This window comes from Microtus ochrogaster, chromosome 26 (assembly GCF_000317375.1).
Source record: "Microtus ochrogaster isolate Prairie Vole_2 chromosome 26, MicOch1.0, whole genome shotgun sequence".
NCBI classification, from domain to species: domain Eukaryota; kingdom Metazoa; phylum Chordata; class Mammalia; order Rodentia; family Cricetidae; genus Microtus; species Microtus ochrogaster.
The window spans coordinates 14,266,089-14,277,419 of NC_022025.1; the positions used below are offsets into that span (position 1 = coordinate 14,266,089).

General features: G+C 42.1%; 1 pseudogene; it reads left to right on the top strand.

Annotated features, from left to right (window-relative positions):
• The first annotated feature begins 8,739 nt into the window (after positions 1-8,739).
• On the top strand, positions 8,740-8,944 carry LOC101984964 (annotated as a pseudogene).
• The last annotated feature ends 2,387 nt before the right edge of the window (positions 8,945-11,331 follow it).

An 11,331-nucleotide genomic window follows, 5' to 3' on the forward strand; every position in this document is an offset into this window, starting at 1 on the left:
TTGATTTTTATGTGTTTTCTGTTCCAAATGGACTTGGGATAGACCTAAAAAACATATAAAATTGAACAAGGGCTTGTAAGTTAAGGGTATGAACAAAAGAAGAAAGGAAAATATGGATTAGGGGCATAATAAGTACTACAAATAAGCCCCAAAAGACTGATTATAATACCTGGACCCTTGTTTTTTGAAAAGCCAAAGACCATTCTCCAAGCTTCTAACAGTGACTTAGAAAGGGAAGAGCTACATCTTCAAAGAAAAAATATCCCCATGAACCTTTAAAATTGACCTAAACTTTATTTGTAATACTGGTAAAAATAAAGAAGAAGATGTAACCCTGGGTACTTACTATATTTCTGAGGACTTTTCTGAGCGTACTTCATTCATTACATTAAGCGATCCTCACAAAACCTACATAGGTTCATAACATGATTATTTCCTTTTATTAAGAAACCAAGGAATAAAGAGACATGTAACTTGTTTCTGGTGAGGAACAAAGTTGAGATGTTTTTAAATGTATACTTAATAAGTATGAGGGCATGTGCAGTTATTACACATTCATCTACTTCAGATTAATATATTTTATTAAGGATACAAAGTGGCAAAAACAAGCCAAGCTCATCCTCTAATTTCACACAGTGAGTTGTGCTGTTTGAAATTAAGTCCCACTTGCAACATCAATATGGGACTTTTGGCTAAGATGAAAGGTCATACAAGTTTGGGATGATACAACTTGAGATGACTCAGTTCTCTGTCTACTTCCCTCTAATTAGACTCCTGGGACCATCCAGTTCACACACCCTAGTGAGAGGCCATTCTGCCTTCCTTGAGAGAGGTCCTTCATGTGTCAGGGCCACCAGCGTTCTTTTCTTATTGCCTGGCAACAACTCAAGAAGTCCTTCTTGGCGTTGACTCTATTGGAAGCAGGCACATAGCTCAGGCTGTGGGCTTTGGACCAGCAGTTTCAATTGTAAGATGCCAATGATCCAAAGTATGCTTCTATTAATTTGTTTATAGAATGTCATTTAAAAACAAACACAGTCTGGGTGGTGGTGGTGCATGGCTTTAATCCCAGACCTCTGAGTCTGAGGCCAGCCTAGTCTATAGAACAAGTTCTAGGATAGCCAGAGTTATATAGAGAAACCCTGTGTCCGAAAAAAGTTTGCTTTTGTGAATAACTCTCAAATTTACTTTTTGTGAATACCCCTTATCTACTTTCTGAACACTTTACAATATTATTAATTTAAAATGTAAACTACTCAACTATCACTAATATTCATACTATGATACATTTGGTATATATAATGTATATAATATATTTAATATACAATATAATAATTTCCCATGGGTGGAGGGCAACATAAAAATCACAGCAAGGAATTAAATCAAGAGGCTTGCAACTCTTCTGTGGAAATAAACAGGGATCTTTGAGAATATAATAGCAGTGTCACACCAATGGACAGTTAAGTAAAAATGATCTTGATGATCTGGTTTTATTCACAGATTTCTGTCTCTGTTTTACTTATTAACCCTTGATTGCTTGTTTTTGTGGTTGGGGATCAAATCCAGAGCCTTACTTTTGTATGCTAGAAAAGAAAATACTCTACCACTGAGCTCTACTGCGCCCCTAATGGAAAAAGTACTTCTAAAGAAAAGGAAGAGAAGACTTAAGGAAAGTAGTTTGTGGAAATGAATTGAAAGATATCAACCACCCAGTTCAGAAATTATGTGTTGGCTACAAGGCCTAAGAATTTTGACCTAGTCAGGTTTCTGTTGCTGTGAAAACCCTGACCAGGGTCAACTTGGGAAAGAAAGGGTTTGTTTGACTTACAGGATCACCATGAAGGGAACTTAGGGCATTATCTCAAGTCAGGAATCTGGAGGGAAGAACTGAAGCAGAGAATATGGAGAAACACTGCTTGCTGGTTTGTTACCCGTGGATTTCTTGGTTTGTTTTTCTTTTGTACAACTCAAGACTTCCTGCACAGTGGTGGTACCCCCTTCAGTGGGGTAAGCACTCTTACAGAAACCTTTAATCAAGAAAATGCCCCAAAAGTACCTATAGGCAACCTAATAGAAACATTTTATGAATTGGGATTCACTCTTGTCATATGACTCTAGCTTGTGCCAAATTAGCAAAAAACTCACCAGCACAAGCTTGAACCCCAATAAGGCATATTGCACACCCCTTTATAGATGGACTGAGACAATTTTCTTAGTATTCTAATAGTGTACTTTTATTTAATGTCCTTGAACTTTGAAAGATCTTATGAATTCATTGTTTCCATTTGTTTCCTTACTAATATCAATTATGTTATAGAGCTGACTTAGGCAATAATAAAAATATATTATCTCATAGAGCAACAGTTAGTATGTATGTAGCATGGCTGCAGCTTTGGTTGATTTAGCAGCTTACAAAAGACCATAGATCTGTGTCTCACAGACATGCTTTTTCCATCAGGATACCCGGCAGCCAGGAACATGGCTGCTAGTTGCAATAAGACACATGACTCCTTGCTTAGGTCTAGCAGACAGCAAATTATTTACCCCTGCATTTATTTTAGAAAGACTGTATTTCCATTGGAGTGGCAAAACATAGGTCACATTGCTGAAGACGTGGCAAGAACTACTGTTTTTCACAGGCTTGAAACCAAGGAACAACACACACACCAAACTAAGACAAGAACAGATAGTATCATCTAGCATAACAGTTATCCCAAACCCAGGTGACTAGACACTAGTATAAAAGGACCATCACTAAATATGGACCAATATGTCTCTACTAGTGCCCAGCAACCCTATTATATAATGTAGGAGGTGTGGCTTTGTTGGAGTGTGTATGTCCTTGTTGGAGGACGTGTGTTTCATCTTCCAAGTGTGATAAGGCCCAGGCCACCCTTTACAAAATATTCAGACTGAAAGGGGTAATCCTGTCCCATTGAATCTTTAGACTGAATCAGGAAAACATTTAATTCAGAGGGATTTCTTACATTTTCAGAGGTCCATTATCATCATGGTGAGGACCACGGTGGTATGCAGGCAGACATGGTGCTGGAGTAGTAACTAAGAGCCCTACATCTTATAGGCAACGGGAAGCCCACTGGGACACTGGGTGGTATCCTACACATAGAAAACCTCAAAGCCCATCTCCACAGAAACATACTTCCTCCAACAAGGACATACCCACTCCAACAAAGCCACGCCTCCTAATATAGTGCCACTTCTTATGAGATAGTGGGGGCCAATTACATTCAGACTACCACATTCCACTCCTTGACCCCCATAAGGTTGTAAAATATCATAATGCAAAATGCATTTAGTCTAACTTCAAAATCCCCATAGTCTATCACAGTCTCAGCCATATTTATAAGTCCAAGTTCAAAGTTTCTTCTGAGATTCATGTAATCTCTTAACTGTAATCAACTATGAAATAAAAATAAAAAAACATATCACATGATTCCAATATATAGTCGCACAATATATACATTACCATTCCAAAACAAAGAGAAGGGAGCATAATGAGAAAACGCTGGACCAAAGCAAGACTAAAATCCAGCTGTGCAAACTCCAGACTCTGCATCTCCATGTCTGATATCAAAATGCTCTTCAGAGCTTCAACTCTGTTCAGCTTTGTTGACTACAACACACTTCTTTCTCTTGGGCTGATTCCACTTCCTGGTAGTAGCTCTTCTCAGCAGGTATCCCATGATTCTGGCATCTCTAACATCTTGGGTTCTCCAAGGCAATGCGGGCTTCAACTTCACAGCTTCATGCAGTGTCCTTTCTATTAGACCTCCATTCAGAAACACCCCCGACACATGCCTGCCCTCAGTGGCTTTCTTTAGGCACAGAGCAAATTCCATAACCCATTTCTTCTATCCTTAGCTCTAAAACTGGAACTATGTGGCCAAACTGCCACGTTCTGCTTCTTGTTTGGTTCGAACACGGTCCCCTTGATCAATTACATGTTCACCGGCTTTCTGTCCTTCTCTATGAGATGATGGGGGCCAGTTACATTCAAACTACCACAGGGATGTATCTGGATGGGAGGGGAGGTTGGGGGAACTTTGGGTAGGAGAGGAAATTGTCATCAGGATATATTATATGAAAAATATCTGTTTTGAATAAAAGAGAAAAGAAACTCTCATTGGTGGAAGCACTTTGCCTAACATTTTATATTAAGTTCATGGGATAAGACAGAGATCTGGATCATCTGCTTTTGGAGGGCAGGTGTTGTGTCCTCCCTCTGAGCTACAACCCTCCACACCCCTGTGCGTCTCTGGATATGTGTCTGTCCTTTAACAGTTCGGTCATGCCAATCGGACAGTGTAGTGAGAAAAGCGGGTGGGAATGATTGCAAAAACACCGGAACAAGGCTACTTATTTTACAAATAGATTAAGTTGCAGCCATACAGATATTTCCGCTGAATTCCTTTGAGCTTCACAGCCATGCCACCAAGTACGCACCGATTGTTTACCGTGTGTTCAATTTTAAGCAAAAGCTGCTCTGTCTCGGATATTCTATAATCCAACTGTTTTTTAATAAATTTTGACTGGCAATCCCCAGTAGAACCCTTCTACTCCCTGAGATGAAGTTTAATAATAATGAAAGATGTCCCCCGGAAGGAACGAAGGAACTAATGCATACTTGCCAGGACATCGATCTCTCCCCTCCCTCCCCTCAGCTGCTGACGTTCCCCTGAGCTGCTTTACTTAGATTCTTTTGTCAGGTTTCTGTAGCACGTTTATTCTGCTTCACTCGAGTCCACGGTCACACGATTCCCACGTGATTTCAGGAAGTTTTAGTCTGAAAAGAAACGTCAGTGTTAGGCATACAAGTGCTAGAAGGGCCCTCACTGGGGAAGAGCTGGCGGACACAGACAAAAAGAGACATGAGAGTAGTGGTTTCTGTCTCTGCTTTGAAGTGTGAGGGTGAGCGGGGTGGTCAACACACACACAAAAAAGCTGTCATTTTAAGAGCACCCGGCCCCTGTTTACTTAAAATGAATCCTCAAGCATAATTCTCTTAGCTTCTTCAGCCCTCTATTCCTCTCAGATGTAAGATAAGAAAATATTGTTCAGATATTGTCTACAAGAGCTACAGTGGTACTTAAGTATAGAGAATAAACTCAGAGGTCATTGTATTATGTATGTATATTTGTATGTATGTATGTGTGGTAGGTGTGTGCACATGTCCATGTGTGTGCAAGGGGTACAGGTGATGTATGCACATGTATATGAAAGCCACATCTATCTAGGGTCTCTTGCTTCCTTGAAACTTAACAGTAGGCTAAGCTGGCTGGCCTGGAATTCCCAGAAGTCCCCTGTCCCTGCTTTCTCGGACCTCAGACTGTAAGTACACACCTCCACAGCTGGCCATGTTGTAAACAACAGAGTCTGATGGTCTATAACAGTGTTATAAACTCAGGTCTTGGACTTGCGTGGCTGACTAAGCCATCTCCCAGCCAACACCGTTGTTTTCATACAGCTCTAACATACTGAAAAATCCCAAGAGCTTGCCCCAATACAGCTACAAAGGGAGCAGGTAAAGGCAGCTTTTTGCCCTTTGTAAATGAAGGCGCAACAAATTAAACTAGATGTTAAGCCAATCAAGTGTAAATCAAGTGAGTTTTTAATAAAAGCTAGAAGTGTTATCAAATGTTAAGCTAATTTTCTGAAGAGTGTCACTTGTCCTTAAATATTTTCCTCAAGGGCTTCCCTTCCTTTCTTCCCCAGGATCATTATTCTTCCTTTTGGTGCTGTGGGTAAGAAAACAGAATAGAGTAGCTGTGAGAACCCAAGTCCTGGAATGGCTCGGTCACGGGACTGGATCCAAGCACAAATGCCCACTTCCCTGTGGTGCTGCCTTTTATGGTAAATGCATATGCTAGTGCCTGACCCTCTTCAAACTGCTAGGACCACTGCTGAAATATGCACTTGATTATACAGATCCAATAAATATGACCTGTTAATACTAGCCATATTTCTAAGTGTTTATTTTTCTGCAGGTGCACTTGTGGGACTATACATACAGGTGTATGGGGGTGCATGCAGGTGTGTGGGGAGGTGCATGCAGGTGTGCAGGGGTACATACAGGTGTGTGTGAGGTACATACAGGTGTGTGTGGGGATGTGCAGGTGTATGGGGGTGCATGCAGGTGTGCAGGGGTACATACAGGTGTGTGTGGGGTGCATGCAGGTGTGTGGGGAGGTGCATGCAGGTGTGTGTGGATGCAAGCAAGTGTTCAGAGGTTCATACAGGTATGGGGGTGCATGCAGGTGTTCACAGGTAAATATAGATGTGTGTGGGAGTGCATTCAGGTGTGTGGGGTGCATGCAGGGGTGCAGGGAGCATGCAGGTGTGCAGCAGTACATACAGATGTGAGGGGGTGCATGCAGGTGTGTGGGGTGCATGCAGGTGTAAGGGGTGCATGCAGGTGTGCAGGGGTACATATAGATTGTGAGGGGGTGCGTTCAGGTGTGGGAGGTACATACAGCTGTGTGAGGAGTGCATGCAGGTGTGTGTGTGATGCATGCAGGTGTGTAGGGGTACATACAGATTGTGAGGGGTACATGCAGGTGTGGGGGTACATACAGGTGTATGTGGGGTGCATGCAGGTGTGAGGGGTGCATGCAGGTGTGTGGGATGCATGTAGGTGTGTGTATGGCGCATACAGGTGTGTGGTGAGTGCATGCAGGTGTATGGGGAGTGCATGCAGGTGTATGGGGGTGCAGATACATGTGTACTCATGCATATGAAGGCCAGAGAACACCCTTGGGTGTTATTTTTCAGGTGTGACCCTTTTTTGAGACAGAGCCTCTCCTTGGCCTGAGACTCAGCAAGCAGGCTAGGCTGGCTGGCCATTGACACCAGGATGCACCTATCTTTGACCCCCCCCCCCAGCCCTGGGATTACAATTCTATCACCATTTTTTTGTTGGCTTCAATATGAGCTCTGGGAAGACCAAACCCAGAACCTAAGCAAGAACTTTACCAGCTGATCTCTCTCCCAGCTCGTCCACATTTCCTTTTAACTGGGTAATTGTCTTTTCTTAGGCAATACACAGCATTTGTAGTGGAAGAAGAAACACACCGTGGCTCCTATCAGGAGTTACTGGATGGCTTCAGTCTAACAGGGAGTCAATGTCAGAAACCACAGCCCTGCTCTTTCCCAAGAAGGGCAGAGGCTCAGCAACAGTTGAAAAGTATCTGTGTGAGAAACAGCTTAAAGTTTCTGCTTTCAAGTTTTGAAATTCGGAAAGAACTGCTTCTGTGTGAGGATTACAGATGTTGAGCTGGCCCTTGCCTTCAGGGGTTTGAGGGAATGGAGCATAAGACTTCGGGGCTGACTGAAACATTAAAGAGCTGTATGTCTCTTTCCTGCCCCAACACCGGAGCAGGAAGATCATCTCTCATTTTAAAAAGCTTTCATGTCTCAGGGGCCCCTGACTCTCAGCTACATTTTATATGGGTTGTAAACTGTTATTTATTTTGGGGGTCAGTCTAAATTTATCTTTCTAATGTTTTCCTTTGGACTTATTTTTCAGATATTGCTCTTTTGAGAAAATGCACTTTGTGTTCAGAACTCAGTTAAAACACATTAAGGACAAAAGTATCACCAGTGAGTTTTTATGAACTGATAGATAATAGATCAACCTAAATGTATTTTTAAAAAGTCTGATCTTGGAACTGTTCTTACAGGTTAAGAATACTGTGGCCCAACATGTACTTCAGTCATTTTGTTCTGTTTTGGAGGCAGGGTCTCGCTCTGTAGCATTCACTGGCCTCAAACTCATACAGGGAATCCTCCTGCCTCTACCTCCCAAACACTGGAGTCAAAACCACGTGTCACCACGCCTGGCAGTCATTCATTTTTGTGGACACACTTAAGAAATGACATCACGTGGGATGTTCTGATGTCTGAAGTTCTCTCAGCCATCATTTCATGGAAACTCATGGGCTCAATAAATGGTGTAAGAAATTGAAGTTCCAAGAAGGATCTCAAGTTTTGAATGATTATGTAGCCAGCCTGGACATAGATCTCTGGTGTCTGGACCAGCTCAGGATTTTGTGTGTCCTTCTCAGTATGAAGCAGGGATTTTCTAGCCCCTCCATGCTGCCCAGTTCCATTCAGGAATGTGGAGAGGATCCATGGATATTTATTTTCTCTGTATTTGTAGAACAATCTCCCTTTATCTGAAGTTATGTGTTCTGAGATACGCAGTGGGTGACCCAAACCACTGATAGCACCAAAGCTGGTATTCACACACTGACTCAACGGTTGATCTCATAGCAGCCTGACCCATAAACCTGCCAGAGAAGCAAGAAACACTGGAGAGGGAAACCACAGGTCAGGTGGGTAGGTCAGGATGGGATTTTATATTGCTCTTTAGAATGCTGTTCGATTCGGAACGTACATTGTTTGTTTCTGGAATTTTCTGTGGGATGTTTTTGGAGCATGTTTTACCGTAGGGGAACTGAAGCCACAGAGAGGCGCTGATTGCCATGAATACAATTTTCAATAATCCTGGCACAGCAGCTTGTGAATTCTACCTTGAAATTCACCCCTTAATCTCCTTGGAAAGCTCAAACTGAGTCAACACGTCACTGTTAGAGACCAGTCAATCTCCATGATAACTTTTGCTTTTTAGACCAGTGTATTCATATGTATTGTACACATACAAGTATTTAGCTAAAGATGTTTTTAAAAATATTTCCCGCTCTCCGCCTGATCGCAGCCATCATGGACATGAGTCACGTGCAGCCCATCAAGCTCGCTAGGGTAACCAAAGTGCTGGGCAGGACCGGTTCGCAGAGACACGCAGGTATGTGTGGAATTTATGGATGACACCAGCCGCTCCACCGTCCGAAACGTCAAAGGTCCCATTCGAGAGGGAGATGTGCTCACCCTATTGGAGTCAGAAAGAGAGGCTCGGAGGTTGCGCTGACCTTCCTGCTGGGTCCTGAGTATCCACCACTTGGCCAATGATGACGTGCGACTCTTAAATAAAACATTTGTATTGTTTAAAAAAAAATTTCCTATGAGATCACTGAAAAACAATAAATCTGGAGCTGGAGATGTGGTTCAGTATCTAAAAGCACCGTGGCTTTTCTTCCAGAGGAGCCAGGTTCAAGTCCCAGTACCCACATGAACAGTGTTCTCCATTCGCAGGAGATCTGATGCCCTCTTCTGGCTTCCAGGGGCACCAAGCATGTACGTGGTACACAGGCCTATATGTGAAGCATATATACATATAAAATAAAAGAAGTAAACAAATCTTTGAAAAATAAAAGTGAATCGACTACATGTTAAAACATTGCTAGTAATAGTAACTATTTTTCTAAAACAAGTTTAGCGATGTAATTTTTCCTTTCGCAGGTCTATTAGCATCTGGGTTAATGAAAATAACTAGATTGTCATATCTGCTTCTGCATTCCATCTATTTCAACTTTCTACTTTGGGCTAAAGTATAAAAAGATAATTGGGCCTCATACATATTATTTGGAAAAGTAAGACTGTTTTAATCTCTTTTTATGTAAATGCAGTATTACTTTTGATACTACAAAATTGCAGATTTCAATGAATGCAAGTGGCTTGAAGGATGGTTTACAACATAAACCCCATCTATGAATTCTTCAATTTATCACATTGAAAATCATTTGTCCAATTTCTATTTTAAATCATCTTTTATCCATTTTGTAAACCCACCCTATTACAGTCGTTTGGAAAAATAATGTCTTGTTGGATTGCACGGATCTTGCAACTTATTGTATATTTTGTTTTTCACTTTTTTTAGTAATTATTGATAATCTTCCAGATTCGTGGTGGCAGACATGAACTTTCCAAAATTTTAATTTTCACTTGAAAGTTTGAACTCTGGCAACAAATACCTCCAGCTTTCCCTTGTGACTGGCTTATCCAGCCTATTTTGATGGGTCTCAAAGGACGTAATTTATGTGTTACGATTAAAATGATGAAAAGAATATTCCATCAAAACAGCTTGGCCTGGATGAAGAGAAGTATACTGGCTTCCAGTGCCCTGTGAGCGTATTCTGTTGCTCACAGACTAAAACCTCATAATCTCCACAAAGTGTGTCATCTTACTGCTTCACTGAGGATGTTCTGAAAGGGACCTAGGTTTTGCTTTACTCCAAGTGCGTGATGGTGAACTCTGTGATGACTAACACACCTTGGCCTGTACTAAGGCATCTGTTGCTCAAACAAGGCAAATGTAAACAATGGTAAAAAGACTGACACCACCCAATGTATTATTATTATTATTAAAAATTTCTACCTCCTCCCCTCCTTCCATTTCCCTCCCCCATCCCCCACTTCCCCTCCCCTTCCCTCTCCAGTCCAAAGAGAAGTCAGGGTTCCCTGCCCTGTGGGAAGTTCAAGATCCTCCCCCCTCCATCCAGGTCTAGGAAGGTGAGCATCCAAACAGACTAGGCTTCCACAAAGCCAGTACATGCAGTAGGATCAAAACCCAGTGCCATTGTCCTTGGCTTCTCAGTCAGCCCTCATTGTCCAACACGTTCAGAGAGTCTGGTTTGATCACATGCTTATTCAGTCCCAGTCCAGCTGGCCTTGGTGAGCTCCCAATAGACCAGCCCCACTGTCTCAGTGGGTGGGTGCACCCCTCGTGGTCCTGACTTCCTTGCTCATGTTTTCCCTCCTTCTGCTCCTCATTTGGACCTTAGGAGCTCAGTCCGGTGCTCCAATGTGGGTCTCTGTCTCTATCTCCATCCATCGCCAGATTAAGGTTCTATGGTGGTATGCAAGATAATGTTTTTAAAATGAGTTTTGATCTTGCAGACTCTCTGAAAAGGTCTTCAGGCTCCTGGGATGGTGGATCAGACTTTGGAAAGTGTTGCTCTGGAAAGCCATGCTGCTGTTTCATATAATCCACTAAACAGATTGATGAATTTATCAGATTGTCTCTTTTTCTATTGATCCATCCTTCCCAAAAGAAGTGTCACAAGTGAGCAAATAACCTAACTGACCATTCATTTTTAAAGGAGCTTTTCAAATTCACTTTGTTTTGCAGAGTTTGTAAGCTGGTAATATGTACTATGAGATTAAAAACAACGTTGTTTACATAATGAATAAAAAGGCATATGTGCTACGTCATTGCTACAATGTCTGGGGAGCCTCCATATGCACTTATTTTACTCTTGGTCAGTTATAAAATCAGGACTTTTAAAGGGTGAGTTGTGAGGTCATAGCTCGGCAGTAAGTTGTTTGAAAGAGGCCCTGGATTAGATCCCTAACACCGCCAAGGAGGAGAGAGGGAAGGAGGAGAAGAGGAAGGGAACACACACACACACACACACA